At 47.5% G+C, this 16,500-nt stretch overlaps 1 long non-coding RNA gene across 1 annotated transcript; it reads right to left on the bottom strand.

Annotated features, from left to right (window-relative positions):
* Positions 1-710: 710 nt before the first annotated feature.
* Positions 711-10,145, bottom strand: LOC310845146. The gene is made up of 3 exons (XR_014564512.1): positions 10,087-10,145; positions 8,123-8,228; positions 711-888 (listed from the first exon to the last, which is right to left on the bottom strand). It is a non-coding gene; the product is annotated as an uncharacterized lncRNA (long non-coding RNA).
* Between the last annotated feature and the right edge of the window lie 6,355 nt (positions 10,146-16,500).

Genomic DNA, 16,500 nt, shown 5'->3' with positions numbered 1-16,500 from the left:
TCCGCAGACTGTCACGGGTTCTTCCAATATGACCTCAACATGGGAGGCAGCTTGAAAGGTTTCCGAATTAAAACTCAGCAGCTGTCTCTGCGTTTCCTGCTGCTACGCTGAAGACCATGTGGTGGGCGACAGCTCAGATGGAAATTGTATTTAAAATCCACACGTGACTGTGATTCATGAATCTATCGGTGAATCCAAATGACCCCTCCTCACTGTTTTTAAATTAAATGCAAATGCCTTGAAATGTACTGAAGCACAGCTCACAGCTCTCGCTGCAGCCCAGAACTTCTTGCACCCTGTAGTTTTGTGGGATTGCTGTGGAAACATAGAATTTGGGGACTGAGGGAGAGGGGGAGAGGGTTGGCTCATAGGCCAGCATCTCTTCTTTCAGGGATTTGTTTTGTTTTTTAAAGCAAGTTTCTAGTCCTTATGTCAGGGGAGAAAAGCAGAGGTAGGATGTATCCAATGATAGGCATACTCAGGTTAGACGCATTGAAATGAATAGACATGGCTTAATTAAACTGTGCTGTATACTGTGCAGTTTCAAGTGACTGGATGCATGAAAACTGACTCCTTTTTGGAAATAAAACATTGTCAGGGCCCATAAGTTTAATTAAAATTTACTTGCAGAACTTTCTTCACAAGAGAATTAAAATATCAAATGATACATCCAAACAGCTCCATAAGACACGCACCAGCCCAAGAATATGAAATAATCCAAACAGACCTATAAGCAAAGGTCACTCTCCTAACGGCATCCATTGTGCCTGAAGAAGTTTTCCTGGAGAGCTTCATTCATATCCTTACTCCATGGAGCCAGGGAACAAAAGACTCAGGGGCAACTCCCTTCAAAACAGTGATTTGCAATTCAATAGCCTCCCATGTGATCTAAGGTTAAACACTCACATGTTAGCTAGCAGAAAACAACAATAGTTAATTATCAACACAGTTAAAGCTCAAAGAGACCATTCTTGGCTTTAATATGTCCGCATGAAAAATCCCCATGTTGAACCCTTTTCAGCAATACACAGGCATTCACCATTTCATTGTCAATTAAACCAATTATACTTAACGTGGCTAACTTAAGTACATTAATTTAACATTAATTTAATGGATCTATTCAATATAGAATGTAGTTGAATACAGCACATAGATACATTAATACAACTCATACAAAGGAGCCAAGCCATGTAGGTGAAGGGACAAAATACCCAAGGCTACCACCAACCAGAGAATCAACAACTGTAGATTGTTGTTTCATACACACTGTGGCTAACTCAAATTTTTCAGTGGTTTGTCTGAATGACCCCATTACAAACCATGGTTTATGATCCTGATTTAGTGAGAGAAACCAGAGTTAAAACTAGCCATTCTCAATTCTGACAAGATGACAAATGGTGATGAGTTGAAAATGAAAAAGGATGCTTTCAATCTCATCCTCACCAGTTGAATTTCTGCCTGCCTGCTTGTTTTTAAATGTAAGAAGGTTGCGCAAGGAGTAGGGGGAAGCTGGTGGCGGTCACCCCAGCTGTGTGGAGAGAACACAGGCTGTCGAAAGCAGAAAGGGCCCATAATAAAAGGATGGGGAAAACCCTCTGAAACCTAAAACTGAAACAAAGTGCCAAAAATGGATTCACTGCCCTCCAACCTCCCTCCCCCCACCACACCTTGCCAGCTGCCTCTACCTGAGATGTTTGTTTGTATCAGAAGAGAAGATACCTCTCTGGTTCTCAGAGATTTGAAAGTCAAATGAGTATTTGCCTGCATGCTGCAACTCAGAGATTTGACTTGGAAACTGTTTTCCTTTGGCATAATAAGACTCAAGAGGAAGACAGGAGAGGGAGAGAGGGAGAGGGGACTAGGTGGGGAAGGGGAGAACTCAGCAACCAACTGAATGGCAAAGGAGTTGTGTTGGAGATTTCTGTCACAAAACTAAGAGGGGAAACAGGCACCCAGTCAAAATAATTAAAAAATATAAAAATTCCTCCAAAGGCAGGCAGCTGAAGGAAGCCATGGCTGGGGCAAGTCTCGGGCTGCGCCACCCTGGAAATAATCTGGCACCATCTCCCAAACAATCCTGGCAAGTCTTCATCAAAGCAGTACTCGGTCTTTTGGCAAGCAGAGCCCTTCCCAGGTCCTCTGGGGTGCAGCGTTCCCCTGGGACGCTCAGGCTCGGCTACCACAAGAACCGAGAGATGATGAGCTTAGCCAAAGCTCGTTTGCACCTCCCCTCTGGGGAAAGCTGGGGTTTAGCGCTGAATTGGAGCAAACGGCAATTGCTAAAGAGTGGTTTTTCTGGGGGGAAGCGGTAGGGGAGAGGTGTAATCTCTCGGGCTCGTGCCTCGAAAGCGTGGGACAAGTGGAAAACTTCTCGGACTCGTGGTTTCTCGGCATGGGAGAAGCAGAAGTAAGGATGGGCCCAAGAACACCATCTACACCTCAGATCTTGGCACTGAGGAACAGAGGAATCTCCAAGGCGGGATGGGAGTTTTAATGGAGAGCTATTAAAGTTGTTGCTGCTGGAAAGAAAAGGCCTCTGGTTCCTGCAGGAACTTCTCCTTCCCTGGAACACAATGCTCCCTATCAAAATCCTGGAACCTGGGGCCATCCAATCATAGAATTCTAAAATTGTAGAGTTGGAAGGGACCTCAAGGGTCATCTCCAACCTCCTGCAAATGCAGGAATCTCGGCTAAAGAATCTATGGCAAATTGGCATCCACTTTCTGTTTAAAAAAGGGATGTGGGTGGCGCTGTGGGTTAAACCACAGAGCATAGGACTTGCTGATCAGAAGGTTGGTGGTTCGAATCCCCGTGACGGGGTGAGCTCCTGTTGCTCGGTCCCTGCTCCTGCCAACTTAGCAGTTTGAAAGCACATCAAAGTGCAAGTAGATAAATAGGTACTGCTCTGGCGGGAAGGTAAACGGCGTTTACGTGCGCTGCTCTGGTTTGCCAGAAGCAGCTTAGTCATGCTGGCCACATGACCCGGAAGCTGTACACCAGCTCCCTAAGGCAATAAAGCGAGATGAGCGCCGCAACCCCAGAGGTGGCCATGACTGGACCTAATGGTCAGGGGTCCCTTTACTTTGCCTTCTGTTTAAAAACCTCCAATGAAGGAGATTCCACCACCACCCAAGAGAGTCTGTTCCATTGTCAAACAGCTCTTATTGTCAGAAAGCTATTTCTGATACTTACCTAGACGGAATCTCCTTTCTTGCAACTTGAAGGCATTGGTTTGGAGCCTCCCCTCTGGAGCAGCAGAAAACAAGCTTGCTCCATCTTCCATGTGACAGCCCTTTAGATATCTGAAGATGGCTATCATGTCCCATCTCTGTCCCCTATTTTCCAGACGAAACATACCCAACTCCCTCATTCTTCATCTTGGTTGCCCTCCTCAATCTTCCCAACATGAGATGCTATTTGTATCCAGGCCCTCTGTTAGAAGGGTGAATCTGTGATAAATCCCTTCAGGACTCCCAGTCATAGATTCCCTTTATATAATCATAGAATTGTAGAGTTGGAAGGGACCACCAGGGTCATCTAGCTTTCCTTCGTCGTCCTTTCCAACTCTACAACTCTACGATTCTATTATTATCCAGATAGAAGAAGAAGAAGAGTTTGGATTTGATATCCCGCTTTATCACTCCCCTTCAGGAGTCTCAAAGCGGCTAACATTCTCCTTTCCCTTCCTCCCCCACAACAAACACTCTGTGAGGTGAGTGAGGCTGAGAGACTTCAGAGAAGTGTGACCGGCCCAAGGTCACCCAGCAGCTGCATGTGGAGGAGCAGAGACGCGAACCCGGTTCCCCAGATTATGAGTCCACCGCTCTTAACCACTACACCACACTGATAGGTAAAGGTAAAGGGACCCCTGACCATTAGGTCCAGTCGTGGCTGACTCTGGGGTTGCGGTGCTCATCTCGATTTACTGGCCGAGGGAGCTGGCGTACAGCTTCTGGGTCATGTGGCCAGCATGACCAAGCCACTTCTGGCGAACCAGAGCAGCGCACGGAAACACCGTTTACCTTCCTGCCAGAGCGGTACCTATTTATCTACTTGCACTTTTGATGTGCTTTCGAACTGCTAGGTGGGCAGGAGGATTATCCAGATATATACACATAAATATATAACCTACTGTATTTTGCATATTTTGTATACTTGTCCACGCAAAGTCTACGTCTATAAGCAATCCGTTCATAAGTTGTGAGTATAGTCATAAAGAGAAACAGATTAGAAACAAACAAACAAACTTTGGCTTGACTATAAAAAAAAAAGGTGTGCCCTGTACTTAATTGGAATGCATATTTTATTTATTTATTTTTATATACGCACACATATTAAAAGTTAATTATGTTTTAATACAAAAGCTTCAGCTGACAACCACAGTCCTAGAAGAGGGATATCTTCTCTGTTCTTCTTAAGATTGTGATCTGCTGAAACAATGGACATGTTCTTCAAAGCTGTTGTTTTATTCATACGCATTTTGATGCAGATTTAATTGATTAATTTAAGCTCGTGCAATTAATCAACTCAGATTTCTTTAATCAGCTGACTTTGGTGAATTCAGGCAGCTTAATCACCGGGGGGAGGGGGGTGCTTCTTTCATCCCATCAAAAGACAGAGCTCTTTGGAGATCATAGAATCATAGAGTTGGAAGGGAGCCTGAGGATCTAGTCCAGGGGTAGGCAACCTAAGGCCGGGGGGCTGGATACGGCCCAATCGCCTTCTCAATCCGGCCCGCAGACGGTCCGGGAACCAGCATGTTTTTACATGAGTAGAATGTGCCCTTTTATTTAAAATGCACCTCTGGGTTATTTGTGGACCCTGCCTGGTGTTTTGACATGAGCAGAATGTGCCCTTTTATTTAAAGTGCACCTCTGGGTTATTTGTGGGGCATAGGAATTTGTTCATTTGGGGATTGGACTAGATGACCCTCGGGGTCCCTACCAACTCTACAACTCTATGATTTTAAGATCCTCTGGCCTTTGCCCCATGACTTTCGTTGTCAGTCTGTGGTGTGGAACTAGAGAGGGCTTCCTCATCTTGGCACCCTCTGGTTGTTTGGGGCAGACCCTCCAAATTTCCCTATTTTCTGGGGAAAAGTCCCGGATTTACAGACCCCGTCCCAGTTTCTGATTTGATCCTAGGATGTACCGCTTTCCCTTAGGACGTCCCTATTTTCATCAGAGAAATGTGGGTGGCTATGGAGTTATGCAACCCTCCCTCCCCCCCCCCCAGCCAAGGAGATAACTCTACAACCTTAGAAGACATCTGGAGGCAGCCCTGTATAGGGGAGTTTTAAAATGTTTCATGTTTTATTATGTTTTTTATATACAGTGGTACCTCGGGTTAAGTACTTAATTCGTTCCGGAGATCTGTTCTTAACCTGAAGCACCACTTCAGCTAATGGGGCCTCCTGCTGCTGCCGCGCTGCTGGAGCACGATTTCTGTTCTCAACCTGAAGCAAAGTTCTTAACCCAAGGTACTATTTCTGGGTTAGTGGAGTCTGTAACCTGAAGCGTATGTAACCCGAGGTACCATGTTGGAAGTTGCCCAGAGTGGCTTGGGCAACCGGGATATAAATAATAAAAATATTATTATGAAATAGGACATCCCTATTTTCATTGGATAAATGTTGGAGGGCATCGTTTTTGGGGGAACTGCAGCTCCCATCAGCCCCAGCTGTAAAGATAAAGGTACCCCTGACAGTTAGGTCCAGTGGCGGGCGACTCTGGGGTTCCGTGCTCATCTCGCTCTAGTCCCCCCAAAAGAGCTGGAGGGCGCCAGGTTGGGCAAAGCTGGCGCCAGCTGCGCTAGAAACGCACACAAAGCGCCGGGTCCTCTTTGTTACTAGATCCTGCCCTCTCCCTCCCTACCCAAAAGACAACAGCAGCTACGGACCCTCTGGAGTGGAATCAGGTGCCAGACTGCAAGGAAAGAGGGAGGCTCGGGGGAGCCCGGGCGAGCGGGCAGCAGGAAGGCACTCGTTGCCCCCGGGGCCAAGGGCGGGCAGGGAAGGAAGGAAGGAAGGAAGGAAGGAGAGGAAGGGACCGACGACAGGAGCCTCTCCAGCCCCCCAGCTTGTTTGGGACCGAGCGAGGAGGAGGAAGGGGGTGAAATGGCTCTTTTGAGCCACGCGCAAAGCAGCGGCGCTTCCCAGGCTCGGCTTGGGTTTCAGCAGGACCAGATGTGAACTCGGGGGCTGGAGGTGGGATCCTGCCCCGGGCCCAGACTCCCGCTCGCCACCGCGGAGAGAGGCTCCGGTGACGCCGGCGCTTTTCGCTCCGAGAGGCGCGCAGCCGGAGAGGAGAGGCAAGGAGCTTTCCCAAGCAGCGCGCAGGGCCTGGAGCGCAGACGGGCGCCTCTTGGGGATCTTCTCTTCTTCCCAAACATTCCCTGGAGGCAGGCTTAAATATATATATATATATATAAAATCTGATGGCTGCTGGTAAGCTGGGCCTTTAGCAAGCCAGAACAGACTGGTTCTTCATCATGGAACAAAAGTGTTTTTGGGGGTGTGTTTTTTAAAGGTTTCTTTCAACAGTGGAACAGTCTCCCTCGGAAGCTGGTCGACTCTCTTTCCTTGAAGGTCTTTAAGCAGAGGATGGCGATCTGCTCTGAATGCTTTAGTTGAAATTCCTGCACTGCAGGGGATCGGACTAGATGACCCTCAGGGTTCCCTTCCAACTTTACAGTTGTATGATTTCATGATTCTATGAGTAGAGTGCCATTTCTTCACAACTGTGCAGCCACTATTAGGATTTTTATTTATTTATTTGGCACATCTGTACCTTGCTCTTCAGCCAAAAAGGCTCTCAAAACAGCTTAAAAAGGTAAAGGTACCCCTGTCCTTACGGGCCAGTTGTGTCCGACTCTAGGGTTGTGCGCCCATCTCACTTAAGAGGCCGGGGGCCAGCGCTGTCCGAAGACACTTCCGGGTCACGTGGCCAGCGTGACGAAGCTGCTCTGGCGAGCCAGCACCAGCGCAGCACACGGAAACGCCGTTACCTTCCCGCTATAAAGCGGTACCTATTTATCTACTTGCACTTAAGGATGCTTTCGAACTGCTAGGTGGGCAGGAGCTGGGACTGAACGATGGGAGCTCATCCCGCCGCGGGGATTCGAACCGCTGACCATGTGATCGGCAAGTCCTAGGCGCTGAGGTTTTACCCACAGCGCCACCCGCGTCCCTCAACAGCTTACGTGCAGCTAAAACAAGACAGTCCCTATCCGTCGGTTTACAATCTATAAAAAAAAAACCCTGAAACACACAAGGGAACCAACACACAAGGGAAAATGAACTTGGAGGGAAGAGGAAAATTAAAATCAAACTCGGGCACCAGTTTCTAAAGATGGAGGAGAGGGTTTTCAATCAGAGGGAATGGACTGAAGACAGCCCAACAGCACCTTTGCGTCTCTCTCTCTCATTGGACTTAAAAGAAGAAGATGATTAAGAAGAAGGCATACGCTTATGTTCATCCTGGGGAAATATCTCTCTCTCTCTCTCTCTCTCTCTCTCTCTCTCTCTCACACACACACACACACACACACACACACAGAGAGAGAGAGAGAGAGAGAGAGAGAGAGAGAGAGAAGCTCTGATGCTCAGTGGTTTTCAAGCATTCTGCTTCCAGGGAACAGTTTCTACAACAAGGTGCCTTCCCTGTGTCCCCGCTACATCTGCCACCCAAGCCCGGCACCGTGTCATAGGGCTTATCCACACTATTCATTTAAAACACTTCCACACCACTTTTAACTTTCAAGGTTCCCTGCAAAGCACCCCGCAAACTGTACCTTTCATTGCCGCATAACCTGGAGCCTGTGCCCATAAAAGAGGCAGCAAAACATAAAATAGACTTAACGCTGCTTTTGAGATCAGTCATTCTCCCACTTCATTGTTTCCTTGGTCCAAAAGGGGTTCATTTCTCTTTACAGCTAGACTGGAGACAGGTGTGTGTTCGTGTGTGTTTGTAAACCAAAGCTGCATTCTAATTGAAGCGCTCCAGTGCTGAGATTCCATCTAATTGCAAATGGGGCCTTTTGTCCTCTTCTCTGTTAACCTCACATCAAAGAACGTTGAGATAAGTAAACCGGCTAGGATGCGATTGAGAGATTCCCCCTGTACCTTAGATTCACCGCCGCTTTAACCAGATGAGGCAGCAGTAGGTTCTCTCCTGCCTCCAGACTTTCCAACCATCCCTCTCCCCAATCTGTGGTCATGAACAGGTGTGCTGTGAAGGAATAGACAAAAGGATGGGGGGGCAGCAGGTGTGAGAAGCCACCATGCCTTGCCTCCCCAGGTACAGTAAAACCATCATATTCATCATAATTCCCCAGAGATGTCCCACAAGGCAGTGGAGGTCTAGGACCAGAGTTTTCTGAGTAAACCCTACACAAATCTGGAGTGGAGTCCCTAAGGTGGTTGGATGGGGCCTTGTACATCTCCATCTAGCAATTCCTGCAGCCAAGCTGGTGCCAAACATATTGCCCTGCCTTCCTTTGGATCACATCAGCAAGAATGAGAAGGTCTTGTTGTCTGGGCAGCCCAGGACTCCCCGCCCCATACACAGTGCCCAGGCTTGTGCCCTGGGAAGGTCACTTTGCTTTGACTTTTCCCCTGGAGGCAAACTCCATTGTCTCTCGAGGCAGATGGATGCCAACAGCAGTATCACAATTTACCATCCTCATCATCACCAGAAGGTCTCAGTGTGGGTTGCAACAATTTAAGATCCAGGATTTAAAACAGTTAAAACAGATGAGTCACAAGAATACCATGGACCTTGAAAACACACTTTTTAGCTGTCAAAGGTCAGGTAAAGAGGTGCGTCTTCAGCATTTGTTGAAAGTTGTATGGTGAAGTTGCCAAGCACACCTCTGTGCGGATGGAGTTCTGCAACTTAGAAATTGTCCTCTCTTGGGCTACCACTACCCTGAACATGTTAGGGAGGTGGAACTACCAAGAGGGCCCCCTAAGCTGATCCTAAAACCTTGGAGGGTCTTCAGGGAAGGAGGTAATCTTTAGGATATTTGGGACCTAAGTTATTTTTGGGGGCTTTAAACTCCAGTGTGAGCAAATTAAATTGAACTGGCTGCCAATCCAGATTTTTTAGAACAGGGGTTTATCTGCGTTCTCAAGGCAACCCTAGCCAATAATCTGGTTGCCTCATTTTGAACCTGTTGATGTTTCCAAATCTTCTTCTTCTTCTTCTTCTTCTTCTTCTTCTTCTTCTTCTTCTTCTTCTTCTTCTTCTTCTTCTTCATCATCTCCATCATCATAATTTATTGTTTATACGCCGCACATCTGGCTGGGTTTCCCCAGCTACTTTGGGCGGCTTCCAACAAAATATTAAAAATACAATAAAACATCAAACATTAAAAACTTCCCTAAGCAGGGCTGCCTTCAGATGTCTTCTAAAAGTCAGTCAGTTGTTTATTTCCTTGACATCTGATGGGAGGGCGTTCCACAGGGCAGGCGCCACTACTGAGAAGGCCCTCTGCCTGGTTCCCTGTAACTTGGCTTCTCGCAGTGAGGGAACCACCTGAAGGCTGTCAGCGCTGGACCTCAGTGAATGATGGGAGTGGAGACGCTTCTTCAGGTATACTGGGCCGAGGCCGTTAGGGCTTTCAAGGTCAGCACCAACACTTTGAATTGTGCTCGGAAATGTACTGGGAGCCAATGTAGGTCTTTCAGGACCAGTGTTACATGGTCTCGGCAGCCACTCCCAGTCACCAGTCTAGCTGCAACCCCATGTACAGTGCATTGCAGCAGTCTAATATGGAAGTTACCAGAGCATGGATTGCAATGGGCAAGTTAAAGCACAAGAGGAATCTTCAGGTTGCAGAAAAGGACAGCCACAATGACCAAGGGGTTGGAAGTTAGACTGCTGAGGGCTTTTTAGTTTGGAAAAAAAGAAGAGTTTGGGGAAGGGGGTGGGGGGCATGCTAAGAGGTGTAGAAAATTATGGTGTTGAGAAATGGATAGGGAGACTCTTTTTTCTCTCCCTCTGATCATAATAGAACTCCCCCCCCCACCACCACCACATGAAGCAGAATGTTGGAAGGATCAGGGCAGACGAAAGAACAACTCACCAAAGCTTTTTGCTGGCTGTGGATTTTTTTAAACCACCTGTTGTTACGCTGATGAGTTTCTAAATTGGTTTATTGATATGATGTGTTTCAGGCTTTTCTGCATTGATTTTTAATTGTTACATAAGCTGCCTTGGACACCAGCCCGATGGAAACATGGGATACGAATAATTGAAATCGTTTATTTGGTTACTCATTTGTTTGCCTTTTTTTTTTTTTGCCCAAACTCTATTCAGTCATCTATGAATGCAGTGATCAAAGCAGTAAATATATCAGCAGTCTTAAAGATGGTAAATGGAAACGGCACACTCCAGCAGCCCCCAAGGAGAGGAAAAACTAACTCTGAGGAACTTCTGAGTGATGGCCTTTGCCTATCATAAGCGAAGGCTTTTCAAAAGTAAAAATGTCTTTACCTGACAGTGGCAATGCACAGAGGAGGAAGGAACATAGCAGATGTCAAAAGCACTGCACTGTCAGGGCACGGCTGAGGGACAAGGGTCTCCATTCTGTAAAAATAAAGGGGGATGGGAAAGGACAAAGAGCATTTATGAGATCTCAGGGAGAGGTGAGGAAAGGGGAAAGGGGCTTCCTGAGACCCACAAGATCCAGATCATTTAGCCCATCAAAGGTCCAGAATGTGGCTGCCAGACTGGCCAGTGGGAGCAGCCTCTGGGACATGGATGAAGTCAGGGAACAGGCAGCTGCCCCTCCTGAATCAACTAAATAAAGAAAAATACTTAACTAAAAGGTAGAAATTGTAGAAAGATTTTGACAGGTTTTTCTGAGCACTTGGGGTCAAAAGAAAGTAATTTAAAACAACTGTCACAGAGACTTTTCATTCCAAATCTGCTAGAGAGAGGATGTTGACAGGTGGGTTTCCTGCACCCCCCCCCCGGTAATATAAATCCTGGCTATGCCCATGGGGCGAAGTCAAACTGTTGGAAGGTTACGGTGCTTGCTGTGGCGGGAATGACCAATAAGGGAGAGACATGTTTTGTTGCAGCTGAGGCTGCACAGTGAGGCAGCTGATTGGGAGGAGAGGGGCGAGAAGAGGCAGGGATGCCTTGCCGTTCACTACACTGAGTAATTTAAAGGAATGAGCAGATTCCTCCCATTTCATTGTGTTACAGGCGCGAAACTAGGCTTTACCTCGAGTTGAATGTGCTTCAGGTTGAGCGCTTTCGGGTTGCGCTCCGTGGCAACCCGGAAGTAATGGAGCGTGTTACTTCCGGGTTTCGCCGCTCGCGCATATGTTCAAGATGACGCCACGCGCATGCGCGGAAGCGGCAAAATGAGACCCGCAGATGTGCCGTTGCATCTTACGTTCCACTAAGGATGCGAACGGGGCTGCGGAACAGATCCCCTTCGCATCCTGAGGTACCACTGTATTCCACCTGGGTCAAAGACCCACTTTGGCACCTCCCCATGTGCATTTGTGTACACACACACACACAGGCTGGGAGCCTCAATGGTGCCCCTCTGTAGTCTTCATCCAGGGCAGAAAGGCTAGCTAGTCCTGTCCCCGCCAGCTATGGCTTTGTGTATTATGTTATGGATTTCTTTCCATGCCACCTTTCAGGCCCCCAGGCCCCCATGTTAACATACCATGACGGCAGTGTATACGCATATTGATTAATGCCGTGCCAAAAAGAGAGAGAAAAGTAATCTTGATGCTCTTGCGTGATTGCATCATGATTCCTTTTTGTGCTGCGATTTAATCAATGCACATATGCACTGGTGCACATCAGTAATGTGTAAGTGAAAACAAAACAAAAGGAAGACATGAATCGCAGCAGCCTGAGCAAAATTCAGAAATTAAAAAGAAGAAAAGAATGCTGGGTTGCTGATATATTAGTGCTGCTCTGCTTGCAAGAATGAGTAATTGGGATCAACAAAATCTAGAAAGAAATTCAGATGCAGAGAATTTTGCAGACGTCACTCGTGATTTAAAGGTGCAGGGCAGGTCTCCAGGTCGCCCCTTGGAAACCTGTCATGCAATTTGCTTTGCAGGGGTGGGAAAAGGAGTTATGGTTTGCATTACTTTGTGCCCTATTGTGTATTGCCTTGAATATACTATGGTGAATATTGCCTCGGGAGACATTTCCTCTCCTACACAACAATTAAAAGGTGCCGTAAGAACCCCGTCCTTCTCTGCATCTGGTCACCTTAACACCCCAAATCCAAGCCTGTCATAAGTAAAAGGTAAAGGGAACCCTGACCATTAGGTTCAGTTGTGGCCGACTCTGGGGTTGCGGCGCTCATCTCGCTTTATTGGCTGAGGGAGCCGGCGTACAGCTTCTGGGTCATGTGGCCAGCATGACTAAGCCGCTTCTGGCGAACCAGAGCAGCGCACAGAAACGCTGTTTACCTTCCCACCTATTTATCTACTTGCACTTTGACGTGCTTTCAAACTGCTAGGAGCAGGGACCGAGCAATGGGAGCTCACCCCGTTGCGGGGATTCGAACTGCTGACCTTCTGATTGGCAAGTCCTAGGCTCTGTGGTTTAACTCACAGCGCCACCCTCGTCCCTCTGTCATAAGTAGAGGAAAGCAAAAGATCACCCAGACAGATGCACCCATCAGATATTTTGCAAGGCTCAGGAGTGTCCGTGTCAACCACATATCCCGGTGGTAGAGGGGGATGAGTTCGAGAAATCCCACCTTCAGAAATTCCAACATGAGCTGTCTTGATCTGCACCTTCCATAATTAATGTGTGGATTGGAAGGCAGCTTTTAATCAGATTTTGCATTTCTCCAAATGCCACGCAGCTCTCAACTAAAAACAAACAAAAATGAATTTCGAAAAGTGAATTTTTGGAGAAAAACGTGTTATTTTATAAATGCAAATTAATGTGGAAACTGGACAGTGGGGACTTATGGATGGACACACATTGAAAGTGGCAAGGACTGGAGTCATTTCTCCATCCCCTTGGCACAGCTGGCACCAACCTGGTGCCCCCCAGATGTTTTAGAAGACAACTCCCATAATGGGCATCAGGTTGGCAAAGGTTGCTCTGGCACATCTGCTGGGGGGGGGAATAAACTAGGTTCAGATTGGGACATCCCTGATAAACAAGGATAAACTTGGGAGGTATGACTCTAGCCATTGTCCATGCCAGCTGTTCACACCCTCTCTACCATCCTTCAACATGTGGCCTGTTCCTTTAAGGGGGCTCAGAAGTGACCTGGGGTGGAGAGGGGTTGTCCAAGGGGGAGGGTGACCTTCATGCTCATTGAAATGTTCTATGTGGAAGCACAGGGTTTTCATTTCCCCTTGTTTCTCCGCCCTTTGTTTTATCTCAAAGGCTCAGTTTATGTGGGACTCTCACATGTTCCCAGTGTGAGGCTGCAAAGGAGGAGGACTGCAAACAACATTTAACGGCTTCTGCTAATGGAACAGAAGAGAGCAAGTTCTGGGTTTCAGGCCATGAAGGCCAGATGGTTGGGGAGCCCGTTGCCACTCTACCTTTTGAAATGATGAGGAAGGGGCGCCACATCCACACGTTCAAAGAGTTCATGTGCCACTTGCACAGTCGTGGCTTCCGCCACAAAGAATCCTTGGATTTGTGGTCAGATAAGTGTCTCCTAACAAGCCGTGGCCCCTTTTGCAAGCTACAACCCCCAGGACTCTTTTGGGGGAAGCCATGACTCTTAAAGTGGTGCATGAGTACTTTCAACATGTGGTGTGGATGTGGCTAGAGTTTCACGATGCTCTGCTTCTGCAAAATTGGTTTTCTCTGGGGGCAGAGCTGCACATTGCAAAGCAGACACTGGGAGGGTTCTGAGAATAGTGAAGAGGGAAAGGAGTTCTGAGAATAGTGAAGAGGGAAAGGAGGAGTGTTTAGCCCCTTCCACACTTCCACACTACAGATGCGCCACTGCTCAATTCTCTTTCTTTACTTCTTATTCAACCAGTAAAACTGGAATAATCCTGGCTAGAGGAAGGAATATATGGGAGGTGGAATTTGCAGGGAGGAACTGATAGGCATAGGAAGGTCTAAGCACCCTCCCCGTGCCTGCATATTTTCCTCTGAAAATGACCCCCTTCCCTGTGCCACTATCCACAAAACCAGGTGACATGTCAGTTACAGTTTCTTTGCTGGTGTAACATGTAGTTCTGCCTTTGGACCAGTGGGTGTTGAGGTAGCTGCGTTGGAGGGGCTCTTGTCATGCATAAGCAAACCTCTTGAAAATTGGTGAGATGCCACAGATTGAATTCAACACTTGGGTAAAGTAGTCTCCTCGTGATGACCTCATCCTGCACATTACATGATCCCCGTTTGGCTCGGTTCACCCATGTGATTCATCCAAGAAGCATTGCCTTCATTCTCATTGGCTTTGTCTGCATGTCGCTACATTACATAGCCAAATTCAATCAGTAATGTGGCCAAGTGTCACAATCCAGACACTGTGTGATTCCTGATTGGTTAGGATTGCTCGTGTGACTAAACCAAGTAGGGGAAGAAGAAATAAGAGGGGGGGGGGAGTGTCACTGAAACAATGGCTTATTCTACCACTAATAAGGACTTTTCCCAGGTCTGCCTCCCTTTCTTTCTACTCTGGAAGAATTATTTTCTGCGTTAAAATGAAAGAAAAAGGAAAACATTCTGCAAAGCACCACCATAGAGAACTAAACTCTTGGAAAAAGTCAGGGCAAATTTAGGAGGGGGGAATGTAGACCACCCTTTAGTGAGCTCTTTGCAGTGTGGGGAGTTTCTGGACTTTATTGGCCAGCTGGGGTGACCTACATGAAGCAGAAAATAAATGTCAGACAGCTGCAAGGAGCTGCGGATGCTGCTTCCCTGCAAGTGCCAGCCAGGGGCTGAGTTATCAAAGGCGGATCTTGACAGAAGTAGCTTGACAGGAGATGTCACTCTGGTGCAGACAGATTTGCTGTGAAGTTTGCTTCTTGCTTCTCTCTCAGAACCCTGCAAATGAAGGCAGGGGAAGAAGGGGGGGGGGAGAGAGAAGAGAAACATTAGTTGGAGATTATACACACTGACAAGTAGGTAGAAAATTGGCTTAAAGACCTGGAATCAAAGAGGGTAATGGAGAACGGCGTTTTGCTGAGCCAGGAGGAGAAGGAACAGTGGCGGAGGGGGCTGGGAGCACCAGGGGCCTCGTGTTAGTGTGTGTTTCTATTTAACGTCTTCATTATGGATCACGGGGAGGGGGGAGCAGAGAGAGAGAGAGAGAGAGAGAGTCTCTGTTGCAAGATAATAAATGGAGAGGAACCAGCAACTTCTGGAGAGAACAAAGGGATGCTACAGAGGGAGGGACCCACACAGACTGGGAAGAGGGACAGGAAAAGGAGGAATTGGAATCAGCTTCGGAAACAGGACAGCCAGCCGATGGGGAGGGACAGAAGGGGATATATATGCGCAGAGGGGAGGGTATAATTTTGTTGGGAGAACAACAAAGGGGAGTTGTGCTTCAGGCCACAAGGCAACTTGAAGGGCAGCACTAGCAAGGAACGTTTGTTTTAATGGGATGGGGGGGAGGGGAGTCTGCAAGATGGAACTCACCGCCTCAAGGAATGGCACTTAGAGTCATTCTTATGCTGAAGGTGGCCTTTGAGGTGTTTGTGGTTGATCGGCCATAGAATCGTAGAATTGTAGAGTTGGAAAAGAACCTCAAAGGTCAGCTAAAGGATCCCTGACAGGCGCCCATCCAAATTCTGTTTGAAAACCTCCAACAGAGGAGAGTCCACCACTGTCCAAGGAAATCTGTTTCACAGTCAAACAGCTTTCCCCCTCAGAAAGTTCTTCCTGATGTTGAGTTGGAATCTCCTTTCTTGCAGTTTGAATCCATCGATTCAGGTCCTGGCGTCTGGAGCAGCAGAAAACAAGCCTGCTCCATCTTCTACCCCAGCGGTTCTCAACCTGTGGGTCCCCAGATGTTGTTGGACTACAACTCCCATCATCCCTGAGCTCTGGCCTTGCTAGCTAGGGGTGAAGGGAGTTGTAGTCCAACAACAACTGGGGACCCACAGGTTGAGAAAGGCTGTTCTAGCCCTTCAGATCTTGGAAGATGGATATCATGTCAGCATGTCAGTCAGCAGCTGTTTGTAAGTCTGCAAACACACCAGGAAAAACAGGCCTTGTTTTAGGGTGTCCATGAGAGACTCGCCATATATTAAAAGCACATCCAGTCCACCTTATAACACTTATCTTTCCCCAAAGAGTCCCAGGAACCGTAGTTTCTCCCTCCCAGAACCACACCCTCAGCCCTCTTAAGATACTGCAGTTCCCAGAAATCTCAGTTCTTGGAAAATAGGGAGAGGGTATCACAGATAGGTTTGAAAATGTGCTGGGGCAGTTAGGAAGAAGCCTGTTCCCATGTCGCCATGGCAACCAGGTGACACTTCCTGTCTTGATGCATTAAAACTGAGCCACAGCACAATGCAGATGGACTGGA

The sequence above is a fragment of the Podarcis gaigeae genome (genome assembly GCF_964106915.1).
Source record: "Podarcis gaigeae genome assembly, chromosome: 5".
In the NCBI taxonomy this organism is placed as follows: Eukaryota; Metazoa; Chordata; class Lepidosauria; order Squamata; family Lacertidae; genus Podarcis; species Podarcis gaigeae.
This window is presented reverse-complemented; position numbering and strand designations above follow the sequence as displayed.